General features: G+C 40.3%; 1 long non-coding RNA gene across 1 annotated transcript in view; it reads right to left on the reverse strand.

The window, feature by feature from the left end:
• LOC120221679 overlaps positions 1 to 24092 on the reverse strand; it is a 36985-nt gene extending 12893 nt beyond the window's left edge. The window contains exons 1-3 of the long non-coding RNA XR_005525870.1: positions 23636 to 24092; positions 13182 to 13281; positions 5897 to 6020 (exon numbers count right to left, since the gene is read on the reverse strand). This is a non-coding gene — a long non-coding RNA (uncharacterized LOC120221679). The remainder of the gene's footprint in view (positions 1 to 5896; positions 6021 to 13181; positions 13282 to 23635) is intronic.
• Positions 24093 to 27350: the final 3258 nt, after the last annotated feature.

Consider the following 27350-nt stretch of genomic DNA (forward strand, 5'->3'; position numbering starts at 1 on the left):
TGTGCATAGCCATTAGAACTCTTACAGAAAGTCTGATTCAAACTGACTTCAGCAACAAGAGACTGTCTTGTCTCATTAAACAGAGCCAGAAATAGGACTGGCCTTGAGTACAAGGGTATAAGACTTCAAACCATGTGCTTAAGCATCTAGTGATTTTCTTATCATCTCTCAACTTGGCTTCTGGCTTTTAGCTCCATTCTCTGGCTGCGGCTCCAAAACATAATCATCTCTGGCTCAAAGTACTGAACTCGGCAACTCAGGGAGTCCAGTTTTCCAACAGTTTGAGAAAACCCACAGACATAAATTGCACTGACCCTGATTGATCAGATTTGAGTCATAAGCTGGTCCCTGCGATCCTTAACCCAATCACCAGAGAGTGGAAAGCACAATTTATTTGGCCTTAGTCACATACTTCTCCTTTGGAAGTCATGCAGTAGTCACAGAGCATATGAGCAGAGAAGACATAGACCCCAAAGGAGAATTGGGGTATCATGGTCATAAGAAGAGGAACTCAATGCTGAGTGGAAACATAACAAATACCCACTAGAGTAGAAGTTCAGTTTTTGAGAGTCCCTGAATGTCACCTGCAAGCTGATCAAGGCTTTTTTGCATCCCATCATGGAGTTTCTTTCCCAACCCCAGGCAGTGAGCTTTGTTTGTCACTGGCCATGCAGAGACTTCTGTTTTCTTCTTTTGAGCTCAGACTGAGTTGAAAAGCAGGCTTCTGTTTCCCCTTCAGTTACGAGGATGTTCACCATGGAACAAGATACAGGATTACAAACAATTTTTTGGATTTCCAGAGAAAGCCTCTCAGGCTCTCTCTGCTGAGTATTTGCCAAATCTGCCTAATTAGACCACCTCCTCCCCACCTACATAATCTCCATCCTTTTGGCAGCCACTTTCTTGAAGGGAAGTTCCTGAGACAGGAATTGTTTAGATGGAAACAATCCTTCTGTAGCCTTGGCCTCCTCTGGAATGAACTGAGCATTTGCAGTGGTGAAGCCATGTTTTATTTATGTTATTTCCTCGAGACCTCTGGTTAGCATCTCTATTTGCAATGCAGATCAGAATAGAAAAGGTTTTACATATTCTACATACACTTCTCCTATACATCCACGTTCAGTGACAAATTGTAATCTCTTGGCCCAGCAGTTCTAGTGTGATTTCAGATAATAAAAATACTCGCTGCTTTACAGTTCTAACTTATGCTAATTGACTCAGTCTTCCAAAGAGCCGAGACTAAGCAGCAGACTTGGGGACTCAGAGAAGTAACACCATTGATTACAGTGTCGTTTGAAGGGACAACTTCAGTGAGATGCTCTCACTTACACCCCAGAACTCAGAAGGGAAGAACAGATAACCATGAATTCAAGTATCACTTAGCATGCAAGTTCTTGCTGGTGTTCCATTAGGCTCCAAGTGAAAAAAAAACAACAAAAAAAAACAAAACAGAGCCACACTGGAGGAAACAAACAAACAAAAAAGGACCTTGTCTCTCTGCATCTGGTACTGCCTGCAAGTGGAATGCTTAAGTTTGCACGGGGGGGGGGGGGGGGGGGGGGGGGGAGTTGGACTATACTAGCTACTGGCTAATTGTAGGCCCTTTTGTGTAAGGCATTGTTTAAGTAGCTACAGTTTGGGGAATGGAGCACAAGGGTAAAAAGGTTTTAGATGAGTGATTTCATAGAATCCATAGGAGTAAAAACTGGATTGGCTCAAACAGTAACATTAGAATTCACACTAAATTTAGCATTAGAATTAACAACCCAAATGTAGGAAATTCCACTCAGCCTTCTGGTCACCTGTGGCCACTGCGTAATCCCAATATTTTCACCAGCAGCTTATGTCACACGGGCCATGAGGCAGGGATCCATAGTAACACTTTGTTCTCCAAAAGACCTGACACAGGTATGTGTTACCTCCATTTCTAGCCCTCAGCTTATTCTTGGAAACAATGGTTCTTCTTCCATTCTATCAGCAATATTTTTTCTCAGATTAGCTTGCCGTGCATGATGATTTTCTGCTTTCAAATATCAGACTCATGTGTACCTAATATAATATCGTATTATCAATGATGACAGGGCTGAAAATGCCTGTCCCTACTGTCCTATAAGCTTTGAGGAAAACAAATTGCCATTGCCATTTCCCCTTGGCTCTCCTAGTGAGTGTGCCCTGGAAACACAGCCATTGAACAGCAGTAGCAACTAGTACAGAAACACAACTCAGCTCCTGGTAACTGAAAGCCTCTGGGTTGCGGTGGGGATCAAGGTAATCCGTACATTGGACTTGGACAGACCCAAGCAGCTCTTATAATTCAGACCTTGAATTGTGGCCTAATTCTGGGGGAATTCACTGCTGTCCACGATAGAAATCTGTTTGGCAGAGGAGAAATGTTTGTTTTAAAATGAAATTCATTTGGTTAATAATTACCCACCCAGTTAGGTTGCTTTCTACAATTCTGTAAATAAAATTTCCTGCATTGCCTTCCCCAGTGATGGATGAAATGTGGATTTAGCTTTTGAGGAATGGATTCTTAGAATATAGTCAAGTCCTCATTTCCCTGTTGGTAATAGTTGCGTCTAATGTTTTCTGGCTATTTTTCCTCCTGAATAATTAGATGATGCAGCACACAGAAAGCACCAAAGAGACATTCATCAGGAGTTGGAGAGATTCAACATGGGTCACTAAGGTCCCATATGTTGGCCTAACTTGAAAAGAAATGCTACAAACTGTGGCCAACATATATTAGAAGCCAGGATGTCTATCTGGGTAATTGGGTTTCTACAAATCCTCAGTTGTCCGTTAGAACATGTCTGTCAGATAGTCGAAGCAGCAAGTTACACAAGGGACACATTTGGCTAAATAACAGAAGTTGATCTGATCACCAATTTGCAGTACCTTTTAAATGAAAGCAAAATATTAGGCTTCTCTGAGAAGCCTTATCAGACGTTTGTGTTTTTTTCTCCATATCCCTCCAGATGCTCTCTTTTGTTTACGTTTGATTATATAAATGTATATAATACTCTTTAAATATAATAAATACCCTTTATATAGCTCTTATATGGTATATCTTTTTAATAATATATATATTACATTTGTATATATAGTTTTTAAATGTTGACTATCAAGGGTGGGGGTGGAAGCAGGGAAGGAAGGTTGAAAATAAAATTTTACTGATAATATCAGCTTTTCCGGGTGCCATCAGCTTGAAATAAATAGAGCTCTTAGACCGCCTACACAGCCTTCTTGCTTATGTGAATATTCTTCCATTTTTTAGCCTTAAAACACAGGACACAATTCTGCTTTCTCAGTAGATATATCAAGTTTCAATCAGACTATGTAAGAACCCAACCAAATAAGATCTAGTACAGGTCAATCACTGTAATAATGTGGAAGGGCTAAGAATGCTGCTTTATTTAATCTTATGATTTCTTTAAACCTTTCACATAATTTGAAGTTTGCCTGGGTTGCATAATTTGATAATGAAAAGAAAATAGGATTGTGGAACCTACTTCTCTCTCCCCATCTCTCTCTCTTTCTCTCTGATCCACAGCTTGAAAATACCTTTTCAGTCCCTTCCCTTCAATTAATGAAATAGTTTCCCACCCCACTCCCATCCTGCCTGGAGACAGCATTGCCATGGTTACCTGGATACCTGTTCTCAAAGAATATATGTAGTAGCAATCAACAATTTAAACGTCTCAATGTGTTGCACTTAGGAACAGTAATGAGACCATTATGAAACTACTTGTAGTGAAAATACTATTGATGTTACAGTCTAAAGATTAAAACTTTAATTTGTATTCATTTACTCATTTAAAGAGATAAGGATGAGGAGGCTGATCTCTGTGCTGAATAGCAAGTCACTGACATGAAATGCCATCCACCTGAGACAAGATATTGAGGCTACCTCTTCTTGAATACATGTTGAAAAGACAGAGAACAGACAAAATTACCTAACAACCTAATGGAAAGTTAAGAGGAAAAGACCAGTGTGAAGATGGTGTATTTGGAGAACAAATGTTCTTGAATAGCGAATCCATGTGAGGGTCCAGAAAAAGAGATACTGAGGGATGTCGTCTTCATTTTATCGGAAGATACTGTTTCGGTAAGCTTGACTGAAACTCCTCATATGGGCTTGTACCAGTTTTCTCTGGGGAGAAGCATACTTCCCTCTGTGATTTAGCTTTTTTGCCTTCCAAAACTTCCATTGCCTCTCTGAACCAGGGGACTTAAACTCAAGTCTCTTATAAAGGCTTGGGGAGATGATTTGTAAGTAATCCGAACTAGTGAAAATTTAAAAGACTCACGTCTGCCAATATTGCAATTTAAAGAAAACAAATTAGAATGGATTAAATATTAACCCTGTAATTTCATTTATTCTCACAATCTCACAGGCTATTTTGAGTGGGAGAGAAGGGGAGTAGTTATGGCAAGAATGCTGGGAAATTCAATTAACTGTGGTATTGAGGCCACAAGTACTGCTTATTGACTATGTGTTCAACATTATGTCCCTGATTCCTCCTTGCAAATGCATTTTTCTGTGAATTAGTACCGGGTCTTTTATTAAGTAAATCTGATCCCTTGGAAAGGAAACAGGAAACACACTGATTTTATGTTCCAAAACCATATAATTTTTAGAGTGAGTTAAAACTCAAGACAAGGAAATGAAACTCAATTCTATCAAAACCTTTGGATTGCAGGTTCACACACCACACACACACACACACACACGCACACACACACACACACACAATTCTGGATGGGTCCAGGTTTTAAAAATTAAAAAATCAAATTACAAAAGAACTAGATAAAAATGGATTTATGTTTATTTCCTAAGAATAAAGGAGAACAATGGTTTAGAATTTCATTAAGGGGAGTATAGTTTTAAATAATCATGAATTTAAAAATTTAAGCCTATATATTTCAATAATTATAATCAGAGGAAGAAGCTAGAACTCTCATGCATTACTGATAGAAGTAAATAAACCTTTACTGCATGAATAACTTGGTAATATGAATAAAAATGTATATTTTCATTCTATTGAGATACCTTATCCACAGGCATTTTTCCTAAAAAGATAGTTGTTTAAGTGGAATTAAAAAAAAAAAAAAAAGAGGGAGGGGCACCTGGCTGGCTTAGTCAGAGGAGTGTATGACTCTTAATCTCAGGGTTGTGAGTTCAGGTCACATGTTGGATGTAGAGACTGATTATAAATAGAATCTTAAAAAAGCAGAGAAGAAAAAAAGAAAAGAAAGAAAGAAGGGAAGGGAATGGAGGAAAGGAGGAAAGAAAGAATGAAGAAAAAAGGAAAGAAGAGGTATACCACTGTATCACTTATTATAATTTCCATGAAACTATAGACTCTTTAACTGCCTCTGTCCATAAACTTGACCTACTTCTGATAATAAAAAAAAGAAACCATTTGATTGCTATGAGAAATATTTGAAAAGATGTTCACCACATTTTTAACATGGTTATTTTTGGTGGTAGAAATGTAGATTTTTAATTTCTTCTTAAGATGTTTCTTAATAATTTTACTGTTTTTATGAGAAGCATGCATTAGTATATAAATCAGGAGCAACAGTAGAGCTTTATGTATTGAATTATGTCCCCCTAAAAGATATGTTGAAATCTTAACCAGCAGTACCTCAAAATCTGACCTCATTTGGAAATAGGATGTAATCACATTAAAATGATTTCATACTGAATTAGAGTAGGGCCTAATCTGGTATGACTGGTGTCCTTAGAAGAAGAGGAAGGGCACAGAGTAAGAGGAGGGCCATGTGACGATGGAGGCAGAGATCAGAGTGATGCATCTCCAAGCCGAGGAATGGCAAGACTTGTTGGCAAACACCAGATGTTAGAAGAAGCAAGGAAAAAATCCTTCCTTACAGGTGTCAGAGGGAGTACGGTCCTTGCAGCACCTTGACTGCAAGCATGTAGCCTCCAGAACTATGAGACCATCAGCTTCTATTGTTTCAAGCCACCCAGTTCGTGGTACTTTGCTCCAGCAGCCCTAGAAAACCAACACAAAAGTCATTTTAATTTAGGAAGACATATCATCTACCTTGCCACGCGTGGAATAATACACTACACTGTTATCAATCCCGCATCCAATATACTGACCTGTGAGTTAATTCATGGTACTTAGAAAAAAGAAGTAAATATGTCCTGCTTCTCTGATGTTATACAGATGGCACAACCGCTGAAGTGATCTGAGTGCACCCCCAGGTACCAGAAGCATTATTTTCGCAGGCCCAAAAGGCTCCTTCTTCTGTAAGCCATCATAAATACAGTGAAACATCTAGAGATATATCTCACTGAAGCACTGCTTTGAAGAATTACCATCCTGCTTATCACAGTTTTCATTTTTTCCTCAACCATATTAAATATGACTGTACCAATGAGCTGAGAGGAAAACTAGGTCCCAAGTGTTTTTGGCATCTTTTCAGTACCGAAGGTCAACCACATAGCGGTGAGCCAGAATGCTTTGTGAACAGACATATGGCATTTGTTTGGGAGGAGAGAAGGTGGGAGGAGGAGGGTCCTGTTTTCCAGCTGCCTTCCAAAGTCGGCCTGGATTTCTGTTAAAATCTTAATGTACCTTCTTTAGCCTCATAATCATTTTCCTTCTAAGTGGTCTTTTATAATCTTGAGAACCAAGAAGACGCGATTCCAGGAAACGTATAGCTTCTGAACGTGCTTTTGGCAGGGTCTTTGGCAGGGTGAACTAGAGGATCAAATTACATCAGGAGTGGGTGAATGTGCCAGTTCAGGACTAGAGTCTGAATACAAGGACAGAGGAACCAAAGACAAGGCACAATTCTATGTTAAGGCTACAATTTAGGGAAAATATAGCAAAGGGACTCAAGTCATCCATATTCTTTTTAGACTAACTGCACTTTAATCAAATTATAACTGTTTGGATACTCTTATGATAGAGAACTCAGTTGAGCACAGGCATTTCTATGTGCATAAACAATGTGTGTATGTGCCTAGGGTGATTTGGGAGGTAACCAAAAGACCAAGGATTGGTCAAGAACTTGGGCAGTTTCAAATGGCAGAAACCCAACTCCAAAAAGCTTATACTAAAAAAAGGAAAGGGATTTTTTTTGGAAAATTAGGGGTGGGGGAAGCATATTGCCTCTAGGGACTCATCATTAAATGTGTCTGTTCATCACTGTACTCCTTTTTAGCTCTGATTCTCCTTGAGTGGTGGCCTCATTTTCTCTCCTGCTAATGTGTTTCTCCTACATGATCACAAGGAAGGGGTAGCTCCAGACATGCGTTCCCATGGCTCATAATCCAAGATGAAAAAGAAGAGAAAAAGCTCTCCTTTTTCTGTGTCCATACATAAATAATTTCAGAGAAGTTCTCTGTGATTGTTGGTTTTGGATTAGGCCCCCATCCCTGAATACCCCATTATCCTGACCAAGTGGGTGGGGCACTATGCTTCGTCAGGCATAGACCTGCTGCCTGGAGAGCAAGATAGTAGCACTGGCAACCCTGTTAAGACGAGGAAGGGTGGAAGGGTACCTGAATGGCTCTGTCGGCTGAGGGTCTCACTCTTGACTTCGGCTCAGGTCATGTTCTTGAGGTTCGTGAGTTCAAGCCCCACATCAGGCTTTGCCCTAATGGTGTGGAGCCCACTTGGGATTCTCTTTCCCTCTCTCTCCACCCCTCTCCACCCTCAAAATAAATAAATAAACTAAAGGAAAAAAAAAGATAATCAAAGGGGTAAAGATTAAGTTAAGGTAGAAAAGAAGTCAGGGTGCTCTTATCTAGAAGAATAACATAGTGTAAGAAAGAAAAACAGCAAATGCCTGCTGTAATACCCAAACATTCCCCAAATACTATATCCTTCCCTGCTTTTACCTAGGCTTCTGTGTCACTTGAAATCTTTGTTTTATTCTTTTACGTTATAACTGTCCAATATCGTATAAAAGAAAGATAGGGGCCCCTGGGTGGCTCAGGTGGTTAAGCGGCCGACTTTGGCTCAGGTCATGATCTCAAGGCTTGTGATTTCAAGCCTCGCGTCCTGCTCTGTGCTGACAGCTCAGACCCTGGAGTCTGCTTCAGATTCTGTGTATGTCTCTCTCTCTGCCCCTTCCCCACTCACACTCTGTCTCTCTCTCTCTCTTTCAAAAATAATTGTTAAAAAATTAAAAATAAATAAATAAGTAAATACAAGAAAGACAGATAATAGATAATGGACAGGTAGAAAACAAATGGATCAAAATGTCAAAGGTGAAAAATGAAATGACGAGCCCATGTCTATTAACAAGTAGATAAAAATTGATTGCAAAATTAAATCTTTATCTTAACTAAACTTTTTATTAAGGAAAAGTTAGATATATAATCCTTGAAAAATGTAAAGAAAAGCTTATTTTTTAAGGCAAGCTGTAAATAAATATAAAGCTATATTAAAAATGTATTAAAAGGTAATTCATGAAATTGGGGTAAAAAATACCAGCAGAATGCATTCAGTCTACAGCCTTATCTATTCAAGCAGGAACTGTATGGCTGGCTATTCAAAAACCATGTCTCCTGTGAACTTTGGGCAGACCAGTTCACTATATAGATACAGTCCGTTGCTGCACTTCATCCCTGAAGTGGAGTTTAGACCACCAAGGCTTTACCTGTCAGAATATGACTTCAGCTGTGAAGAATTACAAATGACTTGCCAAAAACAAAACAGAAACCAAACCCTGTGGATTTGTAGCAGGTGTGGTGCTTAGAAACGGATCTGGAGGTTTTCCATTTTAGCCAGGATAAAAATTGAAGGCTAACCATGACTTCTGATCATCACCCTCCCTCTCAGTTGTAGAACCTGGAACTTGTCTTGCCTGAGCTCAGGATCTTATACTTTGCTCAGAGTACGATGACACCAGACAATCGGCATTCCCCAGACCCTTGCATACTTGTGGACTGCAGTATTTATTTTCTCATTTTAGGTATGAGCTTTTGTGGTAAACTCCAGGTGGTGAAGTTGTATTTCCAGTTGGGAATCAAACAGCCTTTTCCAGATCTTTTTTTTTTTTTAATGTTTATTTATTTTTGTGAGAGAGACACAGAACATGAGCAAGGGAGGGACAGAGAGAGACACACACACAGAATCAAGTGCAAGCTTCAGGCTCCCAGCTGTCAGCACAAGAGCCTGATGCAGGGCTCGAACTCTAGAACCGCAAGATCACAACCTGAGCCAAAGTCAGACACTTAACCGATTGAGCCACCCAGGTGCCCCAGCCCATTCCAAATCTTTTAAACAGAGTCTCAGTTGGAACCAGCCCAGCCAGGCACATTTAGGAAACAGGAAAGATTCAGGAGCCCACCCCATAGAAAAGAGCGTTTCTATATCAAGTTAGTTGGTTTTCCGTTACCCACATTCATGTGGTCTATGTAAAAGTCTATGTCTAACTAGTGTCTGGGTTTCCAATTTTTAAAAAATTAAAACACAGAGAAAAGAAAAAGATCAACTAACATCCTTTATCCAGAAAACCCCTGTTAATACTTTGATATATGCCATTCCAGACTTTATTCCTATGTAAGTAGAAGATGGAAATGTATTTTTCTTTCACAGCAGTAATTTTGTCTTATAGCACATATTTTATCACCTGAGTTGTAAAACTTAATTTATTATAAAATGTTTTTCCATTTAAATAAATATTTCTCTGTCATCATTTTAATCTATTATATAACTGTAAACTTATATAGCTATCACATTACATTAATCACATATCACATATTATACCTTATATATTATATTACGTAATGATATGTATAACATTATATATGTTTACTTATATGTATACATATATATATGTAATGAACATTTTAGGGTATTTCTTCTTTATGTTTTATGACTATATATAATTCTGTGATTACACCCTTAAAAACTTTTATGTTTATTTCCTTAGGTTCAGTTCCTGGTGGTACAATTGTTAAGTCAAAGCATTTCCAGAATCTTTAGGGTTTGGATGGTTAGACAAGTTGGCATTGAAAATGGCGTAAGGGTGTTCATTTTCTCTCATGCTCAGAGTACCATTGATTTTTAGAATTTCTGACTATTTGGTGAGGGGATAGTATCATCACCATATATCATCTCTTTAAAGACACGTGGCTTTTCATATTTTAGCATATCTGAAAACAGATTGCATCTTGCAATAGATAGTGACTCAACATTGTGTTTCAATTTAATTGGCAGTGTTTTCTTCTTTCCTAGTAGCACACGGAGTAGCAGCATGCCCTCTGATCACTGGCATCTTCGACTGAGTAAAATACTGTATTCAGTCTAAGCAATTTTAACTTTTGGCCCCTCTTTCCTCGCCTCCCACCAAGCTTCTGGTACCAGTTGCCCTTGCTAACTACTTACATTGTGCTCAAAGTATGTAAATTCAATTCAACTTTTATTCACGTTGCTGTGCATATGGCTCGGGGAATACAAAGACGAATATGACAGTGCTGAGAAAAACTTAATTAGGAAGGTCACTGCATAAAAATCGTGTAATGAATTTTACCTCAGAACCTTTGTGGAGTGAGGCAGGATATAAATAAATAAAAACATTATCTATACAGAAGCCAAATAGACATTAATCTTAGATCATCTGTCGCACATGTTTCCTTTGTTGACACGGATAACCAAGTGCTCCTCTGAGCTTCCTACATTTCCTTGAAGCCTTTCTCTCCTGGAAAGTATAAATGCTGCTCCCTTAGCTCAAAGAGTGACTCCTTGCCTCCAGCGTTTCACCTGGACACATCCTCCTCAGCCCTTAAATCTCATTTCAAAGACTACCACCTCCTTTGGAAAGTGGCCCTGGTTCGGGCTCTCCCTTCCTCTCTCCCTAACTTCTGTCAGTATTGCTTCCACAGTACATAGTACATGCAAAACCACACATTGTAGTAACCTATTCATATGCCAGAAGGTATGTGGGAGCATTCCCAGCGGGACTCAGGGGTCAGACTGCCCAGCTCCTCCCAGCTCAGCCACGGGTTTCCTAGCCATCCTTGGGCAAGTAACTGTTAAATCTCAATTTTCTTATCTGCAAATTGAACGTAACATGGCCTTGTTCAAAGGGCTGTTTTTAGAGAATCCACTCTAATAAAACATATATAGCACTTAGCATGGGTGCTGGCCATTGGAAAACACTGGAAAAAAAAAAAACCTAACTTACTGGTTCTCTGTCTCCCCCAGCAGACCAATGCCCTCCCGGAGAGTATAAAGTGTGTCCTTCATGTCTGTGATCCCAGTTACCTGGTACAGAACAGATTTTCCGTACAGATGTGTTAAAGCGCTCATTCAGAAAAACTAAGCCCCCAGGCATAGGGGCTAAAAGAAATTAGGCAACAGACTTCTCTTTTTGGCTCAGGAGAGCTTTTCTGCTTTGTGCATGGTCCGTCTACTGAGAAAAGTCTTGTTAGTTTGAGCCTAGTGATATGAAAAGCAATCAAAAGAACTGCAAGATCTCAACACACTGTTCTCTTTTGTTAATTTTTTTGTTTACTTGTTTACTTTGAGATGGGGGGTAGTAGCAGAGAGAGAGAATCCCAAGCAGGCTCCAGGCTCCAAGCTGTCAGTATGGAGCCCAATGTTGGGCTCAAACTCACTAACTATGAGATCGTGACCTGAGCTGAAGCCCAGACACTTAACTGACTGAGCCACCCAGGCACCCCTAAACCATTCTTTAAAAAAAAAATACATATTCAGAATAATTGTTTAGGGGTTGAGTTTTTTTTTTTTTCTTGCTAACAAAAACACGGTATCTCATGTATTAGTAACCCTTGCGTATGGCTATTTATTTCATTTACTTCCTGTGTCCCCTCAGAGCGGGACGTGATAGTACTTTAAGGATCTTATTAAACAACATGAATGATCAGGACAATGTACTAGCAGATGGAAAGGCTGGCCAAAATGATATTTTATCAAGTGACTCCACTGCTGGGAAATCTTCATTGTCTTAGAACTAGAGATATGACCAAACTTCCATATGGAATATGTGACTGAGACACTTCAGGAAGTTACACCACCTCACGGTGTCAACACATCTACCCTGGCTAATGCCTAAAATGATGGCTTTAAAATTTGTGTTCTTAGATATTGTTCCATATGGAAATGCTGTTGTATTTGACCATTAGAGAAGGAATAGCCAGAGCTCACATTAATTGACTACTCGGATCTGCCATCTGGATTCATGTCCAGTCATGGAATTTTTCAAGCAATCCTATGAAGTAGGTAGATTTCCATTCTATAGATAAGGAAAATGAGGCTTCCAAGTGAAGTGCCTTGCCCAGGTGTCTGGGAGAGATCAGAACTGCGAATGAAACTCAGCAACATCTGATTCTAAGCCTGTGCAGACCTCAGAAGTCAGGTCTCAAATCAACATGGTTCTAAGATTTGCCCACTCCCCCAGCCATGTTTTCTACCAAACTTCTCACTTAAGACACACAAACTTCTTTTTAGTTCCTCCAACATACTAACTCTCACAATGTTTTCCTTCCTCTTTGCCATTCCTTTTTGCTCTCTGGCTTATGCTTTTGGGCCTCAGCTAAAATGCCACTTCCCCAGAAAATTCACTTCCTGACAGCTCACCGCCATCCCCAGATGCTGTTGGACAGCCCCACCAAGTGCTCCCAGAACTACCTGGCCACCCCTCATGTTAGCATGGCTCATTCGGCATGGCCGTGTCTGGTGTAAGCCCATCCTTCACTGGGACTGTAAGTAGCACAAGGGACTGGGGGTCAGTTGCTCTGGTTTTTACTGTTGTATCTTCAGTGCCTGGTAACTGGTAGACATTTAGGACAGAGTGATGGAATGGATGGACGCATGAATGAATCAACAGCCACTGGTAGAGTAGGAATGCATTGCAATGGGAGAGCGACAATGTCCCATCTATTTTTCCACACTGAAGGCAAATCCCACCCTCCTCATAATTGTGTATCTAGGCTAGCCCTGCCTCTTTATAGACATTACCAATTAGCAGCCTGGTTCACATTAACATCTTTCACTTAAACATTTGTTCTTTCCTTTGATTTCTTTCTATTTCAACTTGGACGAAATAGAGACCAGAGTCTCCCCCATTCACCTTCTACACACACACAGACACCTGTGCGAACGTACATGCGCACGCGCACACACACACACACACACACTTTTTACTTTCCTTCACTTGTTAAAGATTACCTCCTCCGGTTTCTCATAGGTTCTGTTTGTGGCAATAAGCCGTATGCTCATAGCATACGTGTGTTTCATTTTGCTTCTGTCTGGATGCTTGAAAATCTGCCTGAAGTGGAAATTTCAGAACAAAACAAAATGGTAATTAATAGCATCACAAGTGTGATTGATAGTGGGGTTTTTTTCCTTTTGTTTATCCTCAAAAATTAAGCAGCATAGCCAAAATGCTTATCTGACAGAGAAGGAAGAGAAAAAGCAACCTTCTCAAATAATCATAAAAAGCCTTCTGATTTTTAGAAGAAATAATTAAGGTGAGGTTTGACCTGCTCACTAATCAGAGGATTGGGTTCCCAGAACACAGACTCTGTGCTATTCTACTTAACCAGAGAGCAACTTGGGCATTTATCCAAAGTACTCCACAAGGATCTAATATGTTAATTGAAAAAAAATCTTAGGAAATAACTTTACAAGCAAACAATTCATCCAATTGGAAACACATGGGATTATTTTCCAACCTCTTTTATTCGAAATCTCAGCTGCTGATTGAAAGGATTTTTTTTAAATCTGAATTTTTCAAAGTGCACACAGAATTAGTTACAATTCCAAGGTAGAATACAATTTGCTTTAATTAAAACAGCATACACTGTAATTCCCACATGGACATTTTAGCGAGCCTAATGCCGTTGCAGGTAAAGAAACATTGTTGTCTGAGCTGTCCCTCCAGATTCTCAAGGCCTCCCTCACACCTCCACACCTGTAATATCTCTGATGGATATAGCTTTCTCTACCTGCTCTCCTTCTCAAGGTTCTCTTGGGAGGCTTCAGCATGCTGTATCTCTTGACATGCACCAAGCGATTAGCTTACATTTTCTCACTGCTCTGTGACCTTGCTTATCATAATCACAAATGTGATGTGCATAAAGAAGCTCTCAGCAGGGGGGAAAAGGGCTTAGCCACCTGGACCACTAGACCCTTCAGTCTCTTCATGGCATCTGTTGTCCGTAGATTTGATATCTTCGGTAATTCGATTGATCTCTTAAAACCAACACAGAAAACTCAGTTTTCTGAGGGGCTGCTGATAACTTGATGAGCTCTAGAGCAGAAAAGGATTTGAACTGGAGAATCTTGAGTCTCTAGAGTCTAGACAATTGAGTCCAAACTGGGGACATACTAAGTAGGATCCAAAGAGTTTGGAACTCTCTCCATGCATAGGGAGGGGCGTTTGCAAATAAACCACATTGTTGCTAATGACCAGACCTGGAGCAGTGACTGGAGGTTGGGAAAGAGAATTTAAATTAATCCATCCCCACCCACGCTACAAAGACAAAACTCACACAAAGATGTGCACACTCACGTGCAAGCAGTGAGTCAACTCCTTTAGAGTCACTCTCTGTTATTCATGAAACAGCTAGCCACGGTGGGACTAATGAAAACCTATAGAGAATTCTTGAATTTCACGATTTCAGTCCTTTGTACCACCCACCTAAGCCTTTCCCATACCTGCTAATGAGGAGATAAAGGTGGCCTGCGTGTCCTCCCCTGCACCTCTTATTTACCCTCTGCCAGAGTTGCTAAGAACCATGAAATGCCTCCAAAGCCAAGAATTTGAGAAAAAAGGAAGATGGCATCTGAATAAATCCCTATGGGCAAACACTCCCTAAATGTTTGAACTGGTGCCATAGGGTACCCTTGACTGGGCTTAGATTCATCCAGAAAATGCTTCCCATTTAGAAAACAGAGATTGTTGAGAGTGGGTACTATTTCTGGACATTTCCATGGATGCTGTGAGGAGCAGGCATTCTTGTTAAGAAACTTTGTTTGCAGCTCCTGGGAGAGCAGCAATCCTCTTACCTCCCTTTCCCATTGTGCAGCAGCAGAATAATAAACAGGTTGGTTCTGCATTCAAAAACATTAAGATAGAGAACAAAAGCATGCACGCATAAAACAATTTCATCACATTGTCACTTGCCAAGGTATTACTACAGAAGGATCTGGTTTGAGTTACAGAGGTATCACTTTCCCCTTTCAACTCTAGTTATTGAGAAGAACACTAAAAAATTTTTTTTTGGCAAAAGGGGACACACTTTTCAGGCTAGTTTGGCAAGGTCAAATGAACACCAATGAAAATTTATATTCACTCAGCATGTGGGGAGTTTTATGTCTGGAAAAGGACTTAATTATGGTAGGGTAAATAATTGGGTTTTTACAAGTTAAAGTAATAACGTGCGGTATTTGCTGAGCATTTTTCTGGATGTTTAGTTATACCCAAGAGATTTGTCTCTGCCCTCCAAAAGGAGGGAGGTGGAGAAAGAGTACAGAAAAGAGAATTTTTAGACTAACATGTCAACTGAGAGAAATGACTACAGGCTTCAGCAAGAATGAGAAAGCACTTGGGGGCAGGGGAAAGCACAATATCATTAAGATCCAAGTATAGATCTCTTCTGAGCTTTTAGCTTATATCTCTTTATCCTCTGAGTTGTTCATTCACACCCACCTTAACCCCTCTGGCCTTTGTGTGTGTGTTGGGGGTAGGGTACTGGAGAGCAGAGATCACCACCCCAACCTAAAAAACCTATTCAAAACAGGCTGGTCACTTCCCCCCTGAATCCCAGGACTCTGATGATTGTGACTCCCTTCTTCTCCAGACCCCTGGATCATCGCTAGAATCCCTCTAAAACCATGCTCCTTTCCCTCTCCAAAAATGAAATTATAAATTGAGAGCTCATCCTCTGAATAAAGGCCCAGAGGTGTTGGTGTTATTTAAAGCAATACAGATGCTGTTTCTCTCCTGTACTCCTCATGAGCAGCCTGATCAAGCCAAACTTACTTCAACCATCACACCTGTGCTTTTGATGTTCCCCTGCTGTGATGCTCTTTTTCCAGAAAGATCTTTGCTTGGCTGCTTCCTCACCGGTCAGCTCTCAGTACAAGTGTCCCTCTGTCTGAAAAATGTTTTTGGACTACTCAATCTGAAGCTGCCCTCCTTTCCCCTCTATCACCTAAGTCTGATTGGTTTCCTTCAAACCACTGTTACTATCAGAAAATGTTCACTTATTAGTTCACATGTTTCTAGTTGATCTTCTGCCTGTAGAACATCAGCTCTATGAGGGGGTTCCAATTTCCACTTCTGCATCTCTGACATCTAGAATGGAGGATCATAGGCATTCAAATAATTGTTTAAATTTTAAAAATGTGGCAGTGCTTATTATGTACTAGACACTATTTACATATGTTATTTTATTTAATCCTCACCTCAAACTATGATATAGCGCCCATTTTTATTTTACAGCTCTTCTAGAGCTAAGGCTTAAGCTACAAAATAACTCTTATAAATGCAGAGTTAAGATAGAAACCCAGGCAGTCTGTCTCCAGAGCTCATGCTCACAACTGCTACTCATTTTTCTTATTTCTTTAATATATATCTTTTTTAAAGCTTTACATTGCATCTAAAAAAAAAAAAAAAAAACCAAGAACAAGATTTCTAGTTTCCAGTTCCACATATAAGGAGCTTAGACATTGCCATTCCATCCCAACAGTAAGTGAAAAGCTAAATGTACTGAAAAGTTAACAACTCTTCTTGGATTTGTAAAATAAGGAAGGGTACCAGACAAACGGCTGCCCCCCAGAATTGGAGACAGAGGTGGATATCGGGAGGTTGGCTTACTGGAGCAGAGACTCACAAGTGGAAGCAGTTCGAGGAGCCAGTGCCAAGGTAGAAAAACCTGAGCCCTAATGACGAATGGCTGGAGGCTCAGTGTGGACATGTCTGAGAGTTAAAAAGTCCGAGGGGACCCAGTCATGGAGGGGAGGGAGTACAATTTATGAAATTTACCTCTGAGAGGTCAACTAGGTTCTCACAGTAAATATCAGAGAAAAATCCCCTTGTTCTTGCAGCGAGGGAGGGGAAGAGAGCCATTTTGAAATAAGCCAGAGCACTTTGTTCTCAGCAAGACCTGCCTGGTTAAGAAGGTAACCAAACTGCAATGCCCTGGGGTTTTGTCAGAGCTTAATTGACCTGCCTGGGGAAAGGGAAAGCCCCAATTCTAGTCAGCTCAACTCTTCCACATGAAAGGAGGGTAAGAGTCAGCTTTAGCCCACCCTAGCTATCGTGTCCATCCTAAGAGATAAGAAAAAAACTGAGAAACACTTGTGAAATTCACAGGCCGGAGGCATAGGCTCACTAATAGATGAAGACTTAATCTTGGGACTGCCGAACACTTCCCTTCCCCTCAAATCTTTTTATCACATTACTAAAGGCCTATTTTTAGCAGTTCCTTTTACCCAATTTATCATGCCCAGCTACCAAGAAAAAATTACAAGGCATATTAAATGCAAAAACAAACAAACACCACAATTTAAAGAGACTGAATAAGCATCAGAACCAGATATGGAATGGAGTGCCTGGGTTAAGGCACCCTCAGTTGGTTAAGCGTCTGACTTCGGCTCAGGTCATGATCTCATAGTTTGTGTGTTCGAGCCCCGTGTCGGGCTCTGTGCTGACAACTAGTTCAGAGCCTGGAGCCTGCTTCAGATTCTGTAGCTCTCTCTCTCTCTGAAATAAATAAAAACTCCCCTGCTCACGCTGCCTCTCTCTCTCTCTCTCTCTCAGGAATAAATAAAAACATTAAAATTTTAATTTTTAAAGAAAAGAACCAGATATGGAAAGAATGTTGCAATTATCAAACTGGGAATTTAAAACAACTATCATCAACATGCTCAGGGCTCTTGTGGATTAAGTAGACTACATGCATGAACAGATGGACAGCATAAGCAGAGACATGGAAATCCTAAGAGAGAACCAAAAAGAAATGCTAGAAAAAGAAAAAAGAAATGCTAGACAGAAAAAAACACCATGACATAAATGAAGAATGCCTTTGATGGGCTCATTAGTAGACTGGACATGGCTGAGGAAAGATCTCTGAACTAAAGGGTATAGCAGTAGAATCCTTGAAACTGGAAAGCAAAGAAAACAAGACTGAAAAAGAAAAAAAAAATTGAACAGAATATCTCAGTTAACTACAAAAGATGCAACACACACATAATGGGAATACTAGAAGAAAGAGAATGGAACAGAAGAAATATTTGAAACAATAATGATTGAGAAATTCCCTAAATTAATGTTAGACTCCAAACCATAGATCTAAGAAGCCTGGAGAATAACAAGGATAAATGTGTCCCCCAAACCACTTTACCTAATCATATAATTTTTAATCTGCAGGAAATCAAAGATTAAAAAAAAAATAATCCTGAAAAAAGCCAGAGAAAAATAAAGTTGAGTCAATTTCTTGCCTTAAGGACTTCTCAGAACCTTTAATATGCTAATATACCCCCAGGACTTGTCAAGATAAGGATATAATATCCCATTCAATTTTTCTTTTAACTACTGACTCCTCTTTTTCATGAAGATTTTCTTGACATTTCTTTGAACTCTGCTACCCCTGAAGTTTCTTTGGCAATTGTTCTCACATTCAGTCTGTGTCTTCAAAAATACCTACTTAGATATCAGAACCATAGATCCACCTCTGATTCAAATATTCATTCAACAAATGTTTTTTGAATACCTATTATGCACCACTCACTTTTCTAGGGACTATGAGATGTCAGTGAAAAAATAAACCAAAAATCTCTGCCCTTTTTGAGTTACAACATTCTAGAGAGGGGGAAGATAGATAATAAGTCATAAGGACAATAAATAAGTAAATTGTGTCCTACCGTGGAAGGTGATATTCTCTGGGGGAGAAAGGAGAATATTGAAAAGGATGAGACGGGGTTAAAGAAGAGGCAGAAGGAATTGCAGTGAAGGAGAGGCAGATGGAAAGGTTAAATGTGCGATTTGAAATAGGGTGGTCAAGGTGGGCTGTATTGAAAAGGTGGTGTTTGAGCAACACTTTGAAGGGAGTGAGAGAATTAGCCACATGGATATCTGAGGAAAGAGTATTTCAGGAAAAGGAATTTGCCAATGGAAGTTATCTAGAAACCTGGCTTTGTGTTTTCAAGAAGCATCAGACCACCAGGCCTGGAAAGGAGTAAGAAGTATAGTGAAAAATGAGATTGGTAGATTAAGGGGGTTGCAGGACAGACCATGTGAGGTGAGTCATTGAAAACCCAAAAGTATTATGCTCAGTGAAATAAGTCAGTCAGGGAAGAACAGATATCATATGTTTTCACTGATATGTGGATCTTGAGAAACTTAACAGAAGACCATGGGGGAAGGAAGGGGGAAAATAGTTACGGAAAGGAAGGGAGGCAAACCATAAGAGACTCTTAAATACAGAGAACAAACTGAGGGTTGATGGGGGGGGCGGTGCAGGGGAGAGAGGAAAATGGGTGATGGGCAATGAGGAGGGCACTTGTTGGGGCGAGCACTGGGAGTTGTTTGGAAGTCAATTTGACAATAAATTATATTCATAAGCACAAAAAAGAAGAGCCTTTGGCTTTTATCCTAAGTGAGATGGGAGGTAACTGCAATGTTTTGATCAGGGAAGTGGCACAGTCAGCCATACTTTTAAAGAGGATTCTGTGGCCACTATGTTAAGGATAGAATAGCAGGGATCAGGGAACACTCTGAGTATAGAATATAAAAAAGCAAAGTTAAAAGTAGTGAAATCAGTTGTAATACTACCATGAGAGATGTTGTGGCTTACACTAGAATGGAGGCAGTGACCGTGGTAAGAAGGCATCAGGTTCTGATTTATTTTGAAAGTACAGCAAACAGGATTTCCTCATAGTATGAGAGAGAATGAGAAGAATTGAGGATGACTCTAACTTTTTTTTGGTCTAAGGATCTGAGAGAGTGAATTTAACATCAGTGAAGATGAGAAAAGCTTATAGGGGTAGAAGAGATTCTAGGTGGGAAATTAGGGGTTCAGTTTTTGGCATGGTCACTTGGAGATGTCCTTAAGACTTCCCAACGGAGGGCCACCTGGGTGGCTCAGTCGGTTGAGCGTCTGACTTCAGATCAGGTCATGATCCCAGGGTTCATGAGTTCAAGCCCCACATTGGGCTCTGTGCTGACAGCTCAGAGCCTGGAGCCTGCTTCGGATTCTGTGTTGCCATCTCTCTCTGCCTCTGCCCCTCCCGCTCATGCTCTGTCTCTATTTTTCTCAAAAATAAACATTAATAAAAAAGACTTCCCAGTGGAGATGATATAGAGAGAGTTGGAAGTCTGGGTGAGAGATTTGAGAGAGGTCAATAAATGGATGGGGTTTAAAATCATGAGAATGGAGGAAATCAGCACAGGACTAAATACAGCGGAAAAACTGAACCAGAGCTGAGGCTGAAGCCCAGATAAAAAGGGACATGTTTCTCAGGGAACCAAACCCAAAGCCTTGACTGGTGGGTGAAAACAGAGTAGGCAATAGGAAGAAAGATAAACTTCAGCTTCGGGGACTTGAAGAAGGCATGTCTAAGAGGTCTCATCTCCTGAATCACATAATGGCTGCCTTGAGTTCTGTCTGAAGAAGATTCTGGGACCATGTCTTGATGTGAAAGAAATTAGTGATTAGTGTTATCTGTTACAGTTATGGAGTGCTGAGTGACAGCAGGCAGGGCAGCATTGGATTTTGACCATTTTTTTTTTGCTGTGAGGAAAGGCCATGTGACTAAGAGTAAGTGGCACCTGATGTTTGGAGAGTTCACTGAATGCTTTCAACTTACTGCGAGTCAATTTGGTTTATAGCAATATTGGTATAGAACTTGTTGCTGAAATTACCTGATGTGTGTAAGAATAATTTAATGCTCTTGATCCATTAGCATATATTGGACTTAAGTATGTGAAAGGTGATCCATGAAAAAAGAATAGAGTGAAAGAAGTTCTGTAATAAGCAAGATGACGAACATAATTTGTGGACTCAGGGGACAAACTGAGAAAGTCAAAACCCCAGGCAGAGTGGAACTTTTAGCTATGGCTCTATGAAAAGTGGGGCAAATCCACCCCCAAATGCACCCACAGTAATGGAAAAACTAACATATGCAACCAAGTAGTTCTTTGGAAGTCAACCAAAGGCACAAAATAATCTGAGAAGTGCTTGTGCTTCAAAAACGGCTGAACTTTCCTGTAGGAAGAGTGGGAAGCTCTAACCTTATAGCCTGAGCCTTCTCCATCCACCTCACCCCAACTTCTAGGTCCTGCCAAGGTAGGAAAGCCATGATGAACAGCAGCCTCTCTGCCAGGGTTGAGGAGACTCAGCCAATTTGGACAGGTGGGCAATGCAAACACTCAACAAAGGTATGAGTAGAAATGATTGTATTGTAGGTGGACAGTTGGGAAGAACCACATTTGTGGTCAAAGACAGCGTATTCCTGTCTGAGGCTATATATGTGCATAATGAAGACTGAAGAGAGCACAATCCCTTCATGTACTTCTGATTAATCCTGAGTCTGAGTGCATGAGCATGAGAGACTCAAAAGGGCCCAGAAGAAATTAAAATCCAAGAGGCTTAAAAACAGCCTGGATTTTAAATGTGTTCTCCTACCCACAAACTTATCCCAGCAGCAATAAATGGAAGCTTTACTTGTTCAGTGTGTTAGAGCATGGTTGACGTGCAACCATTAGTTGACCACTGAGCTGCCCAGATGCAGGAGCAACCTCTAGCAATCCAGGTTTAAAAAAGAAGGATGTATTTTTAAAACCACAGCATGTTAGCAGAGACACTAGTGACTCAGGGGACACAGATATAGCCCAGGCAAGTTATTAAACAAAGCAGTAGCAACAACAACCTCCAAGGGGGAAATAATACCAGAATCAGAGTAGCTGTAATATATTAACTAGAATGTCCCATTTTTTTTAAGAAAAAAGTTAAGAGATGTGCCAAAAAACAAGAAAGTGTGACCCACACTCAGGCAAAAGAAGCAATGAATAGAAACCGTCTCTGCGTTATCAGCTATTAGCAGACAAAGGAAGGCTTCAAAGTGACTATTACAAATATGTTCAAAGAACTAAAGGAAATTTTATTTAAAGAATTAAAGGAAACTGTAACAATAGATCAACAAACAGAGATTCTTAATAAGGATATAAGATTATTAAAAGTACCAAGTAGAAATTCTATAGCTGAGAAGTATAATAGCTGTAAAAAAGAAAGAAAATGTCACTAAAGGGGCTCATCAGCAGGTTTGAGCATGCAGAAGGAAAAATCAGTGAACTATAAATTGGTAGAAATTATCTAATCTGACGGATAAAGACAAAAATGAACAGAGCCTCTGAAACCTAGTGAGATAAGATCAAGCATAACAACATCCATATAAGGGGAGTCCTGCACGGAGAGAAAAGAAAGGGACAGAAAAATTATTTCAAAAAATAGCAGCCCCAAACTTCCCTAATTTGATTTTTAAAAGGCATTAATCTATACATGCAGAAAGTTCAAAGAAACCAAAGCAGGATAAATATAAATAGATCCACACCTTGACACATCATAGTCAAACTGTGAAAAGCCTAAGCCAAAGAGAAGATTTTGAAAGCAGCAAGAGAAAAACAACTCATCATCTACAGGCAAACGATGATCCAATTAGATGCTGGCTTTGCATCTAAAACCATGTAGGCCAGAAGGCAGGAGAAGGATGTATTCAGAATGCAGAAAGGAAAGTAATGGTCAAATGGGAATTCGCTGTCTACCAGTACTATTCCTCAAAAATGAAGGCAAAATAAAGGCATCTCCAGATTTAAAACAAAACAAAACAAAACAAAACAAAACAAAAAAAACTGAGCAAATCTGCTGCTAACAAATCTATCTTATGAGATATACCAAAGGAAAGAAGTTCGTCTGGAAAAGACAGCAAAAAGCAACACAATCTACAGGAAGAAATGCAGACCACTGCAAATAATAAATATGTAGGTTGGTATAAAAGATTCCTTTAATACACCTTTTCTCATCTTTCCCCAGCTTCTTTAAAAGACCTAAGACTGTATGAAATAATAATATTAATACTCTGGGGTTATATTTATAATCTGTAGATTGAATATATATGACAATAATAGCACAAAGGCAAGAGATACTGGTATTATATTAGGGCAACGTTTCTAAATTTTCAAATTACTATTCATCTGAGGAAGGCTATGATAAGTTAAAATGCATGTTGCAATCCCTAGAGTGGCCACGAAGAAAATAACTCAAAAAAAATATAATAAATCCACAGAAGAATGACAGTGTCACACTAAAATATTTGCTCATCACAAAGAAGGTGGCCAAAGAGGAGCAGACAGTCAAAAAGGACAGGAGACATATAGGAAATCTAAGGCAGGTCTTTGGTAAAATTTCTCTTTTTGCTGTCATGTGATTTTGGTAAACAGGGAACTGAAGATCTAGAACAAACAGGACGGTCTGCTTAATTTGTGGACTGAAGTCAAAATGAAACGCAAGGTCCCTGTTCAAAAAGTATTAGGGATTTCACGATGGTGGCTGCCACCTTTGAAGAAAAACAAGTGGTCCTTCTGAGCACAGGGCTCTGTGACTGCACAAGTTGCTTACCCATGAAACTATCCCTCATTACAGGTTGGAGGCTACCGCATCCCAGGTTCCTGCTCTTTCTGTAAACATCCTCTGGAAATATAATACCTTCTGTTCTGATCTCTCCCTCCCTGTTGTCTTTTCCTTTACCATCCTTGAATTCCGAGTCTCCAGAATTTGGGAAGAACTCAACCCTTCACAATTAAAAGTCCACAAAATGGGATCCAAGCACTCATATCATATCCATGTGAGCAGCTCTGACTACACTTTGCTACAGATTTTTTTGCATTAAATCCTGTAATTCCCTTATTTGTGCTGACTCTGTGGATTTCAAGGGCAGCTGGCATTGTCAGCAAAGGCAGCAAGGCGGTCTCAGAGAAGAACATCATTCTACGTAGCTGATATTCATCAATTCGCCTGACAACATGTAGTATACAGAAAAGCCATGAAGGAAGGGTCTGTGTGGGATCGTGCTGGAGAGAGCTGATGAACTTGTTAGGGTAGCCGTTACCTCGTGGTTCACTTGTGCAATGATCTCATCGTGTCTTCATAATTAGGCTTTATGACTACCACACACATAATTGACTGCGATGCAGTTCACTAGTCAGACACACTGGAGAGCACTCTGTGAGATCATGGCCCTAAATCAGGCAGGCCACCTCTACTCAGGCTCTGACAGGTAAATTTTGCCTGCTTACACTTTATGATAAGCGATGGTCCCCTCTGGTCCTTCAGACCCTTGTCATAGTTGCTGTTCTGAAAAAAAAAAAAAAAAAAAGTGAATGATGATGAGCATGGAAACAAGTTGTCACCAATGAATATTATAAATCTTTTGATTTCAAGTCAGAGACAATCTAGCTCAAAACTTGCTTAATTGAAAAAGGGAACTTAGACTCTTGTGTAGCTGAAAAATGCAGAAATAGTCCAAGCTTTGGAGCAAGGCTTAAGCGGCTCAGTTTTATCATCCAACATTTTACTTTCCTTTTCCTCCTTGGTCTTCTGTGGTAGCTTGTTTAACCCTAACGTTGGATTTCTTCAGAGTTTCAGAATGATTTCTCATACCTTCTTGATCTTTCTTTTTCTGTGTAAATGTCCAGCAAGGAGAGAGAGAATCGCTTTCCTTAAAGCTCGCTGAGCCAGAAAGCATTTTTCCCAGAAGCCCCCAGAAGACATCTCCTCCTTTATTGCTGGCCTGAACCACATCTTCTGGCTTGAGTTAACCACTGTGAAAAGGCCAGTGGGATGTGCTGCTTGGCTTAAAGCAATCAGGATTCTCCTCTAGAGCTCAGTGGGCTGCACGGTAGAAGCAGTTACCAGATGGAGAGAGAACGCTATGTGCTGAGAGTGTGAAGGCATCAGAAGGCCACTATTCCCTGGTGACCACCAGGCCCTGAACTCCACACCAGGTGACTGTAGAGCCAGGATGTTGAAGGGAGCAGGGAAGAGGTGTGGGGAGCACTGGGCTCCCTCCTACCATCTAGCTTATAGTCCAACATGTGAGTAACACCAATACAAATGAAAAGCCATCAAATGTGCCCAATTGTGAACATCATCCTGCAGCCCCTGAACTCAGAGGTAGAGTCCTGGAAAGATGTTTATGTTCTGTTGTAAAAAAAAGGTAATGGAAGCTTTTCTTGACACTCTTGGATAGCCAGTAGAAATAATAACCCTGAACCCCATGCACATCTGGGAAAAATGTATAGGAAAGCAGAAACCATAGGGATTGAACCTCAACTACCAAGGGGATGAGGGAGTGAATTGATGTTAAAATATTCACTGATTCCACTGACATTTATCAATACCTGCTGTGTGCTTGACCTAGGTGCTGCATGGGATGTGTAAAGTATAGCATGGTGTCTCAGAACACAGGCCTCGGAGTCTCTCAGACCTAGAAATGAATCCCAGATCTGTCCCTCAGTCTCTGTGGCTCTCAGCTGCCTCATGTATAAGGAGAAGATGCACCTACCTCAAGTTGTGGATAACTTGAGACAGAGAATAAACTTAAGAAAATGAAGCACTCGCCCCCAGTGACTGGCACGTTTATAGTCACAAGAAATGGTAGTTATCTTAATCACAACTAGACGTAGTGGTAGTTATTGTCACCATAGGGTAGTAAGACGTGGCTTCTGTTCTTCAGATGCCTGTCACAGAGAGGAGCAGTGAAATATGTCCAGGTGCTGAATGTTGGAAGAGGAATAGAGATGAAATGACAGAAGTTACAGGAAAATGGAACTTTTCTGTGTGGGGAGGGGAGAAGCCTCCCTGATGGGCATTTTACATGCAGAAATTCCTGGGCTTGTGTTTAACTTTAGGTGACATCTTTTGGGTCTTTTCTCTTATGTCTTTTTAAGAAACCAAATCTTAAGTGTCAGTACAAAGGGCTGCAAGAGCAAGCTACATGAGTAACATTGACACTTGCTTAAGAGAACATTCTCTCTGGAGAGGGCGACTTGCCGGATGTCTCCATTGCTCTGTCTTGCCTTGTGTGGGAGATGGAATTGTTGTGGCCTGTCCACAGGGCAAAAGGAGTAGCTGCTGTATTCATGGCTCAGAATGGGTCTATTAGATTATACGCTCATAGGCTGCTGGTAATCTGTTTAACGGAGCTCAGTCATTTGTCTTGTTTGCTGACTACTTAGCAGATGGATTTGCGATTTTCGTAATTACTCTATGAACATTAATAAGACATGATATCTTTTATTAATTACTATGTCATGTGGTTTGTTTTCTAAAATAGCAAAAACTCGGATTTGCAAAATTTGCATTTGGAGATTATTCGTTCTGGAATGAATTTCTGCTCTTGAATTTTTTACTCAAGAACAAAGACTGGAACCACTGTATTGTACTCTGCACCCTGTAAAAGGCTAATTTGGTCTGGTTAGCCAGAAATGGTTTCATTTAGAGAAGTGCTCCTTTATACATTTTCCATTTTAGTTCTACCCAAAGAGGTTTTGGTGTTTAAAGGATAAAATACTTTCAGAGAACCTATGTAATGCTGTAAGAATGATTTTCTAATAGAATTGAATGAGATTTGGACCTGATTTTCAGAGGCACGTGGGCAATGCTGATGTATTCACTCCCCCACCATGCACAACACACACACACACACACACACACACACACACACACACACACGAGCTTAATAGGACACAACAGCGTGCCAGAGGCTGGGAGCAGATTGGTAGAAGTTTCATCTTGCTCTGTGTTTCTCTCCCCTCCCTACACGAATGTGCCAGCAAGCCATCCTGAAAAGCCATTTCCTAGTCGGGACTGGAAGTCCTGCAGTCATGTAGCAAAAAACAGCATCTCTTCTAGAGTAACTCAGTCGGAAAGTACTTCTGAACAAAGCAATCAGGTGGCGTGTTGTTACTGCCCTCCCTGAAGAACTCATTTAATGACTCCTAGGAGGGTACAGTTTCCTTTAAAGATCCACTCCTGCGGTGCTTTGAACTGCCTGAACATCCCATTGTTGACAGCTTCAACAAGCATTTCTTGAGCACACACTGTGTGCCTCACACTGTATTAGGCTTGGCAAGGGCTTTATAGCGCGCAGTGAAGACAGCCTGTGCCACAAGGGGTTTATAGCCCACATCCCTGGTTATTACAGGGGTAGCCATGATGCCAATTTGCTTTGGCACTAAACTTACACTAGCAGATAAGCTCAAAGGAATAGTCTGCTTATCTCTGTCCAGTACCCTTTTCAGTAGCTCAAATGTATGCTAATAATTAATATAGC

This window comes from Hyaena hyaena, unplaced genomic scaffold, assembly GCF_003009895.1.
Source record: "Hyaena hyaena isolate Hyena2069 unplaced genomic scaffold, ASM300989v1 scaffold_797, whole genome shotgun sequence".
Taxonomy (NCBI): domain Eukaryota; kingdom Metazoa; phylum Chordata; class Mammalia; order Carnivora; family Hyaenidae; genus Hyaena; species Hyaena hyaena.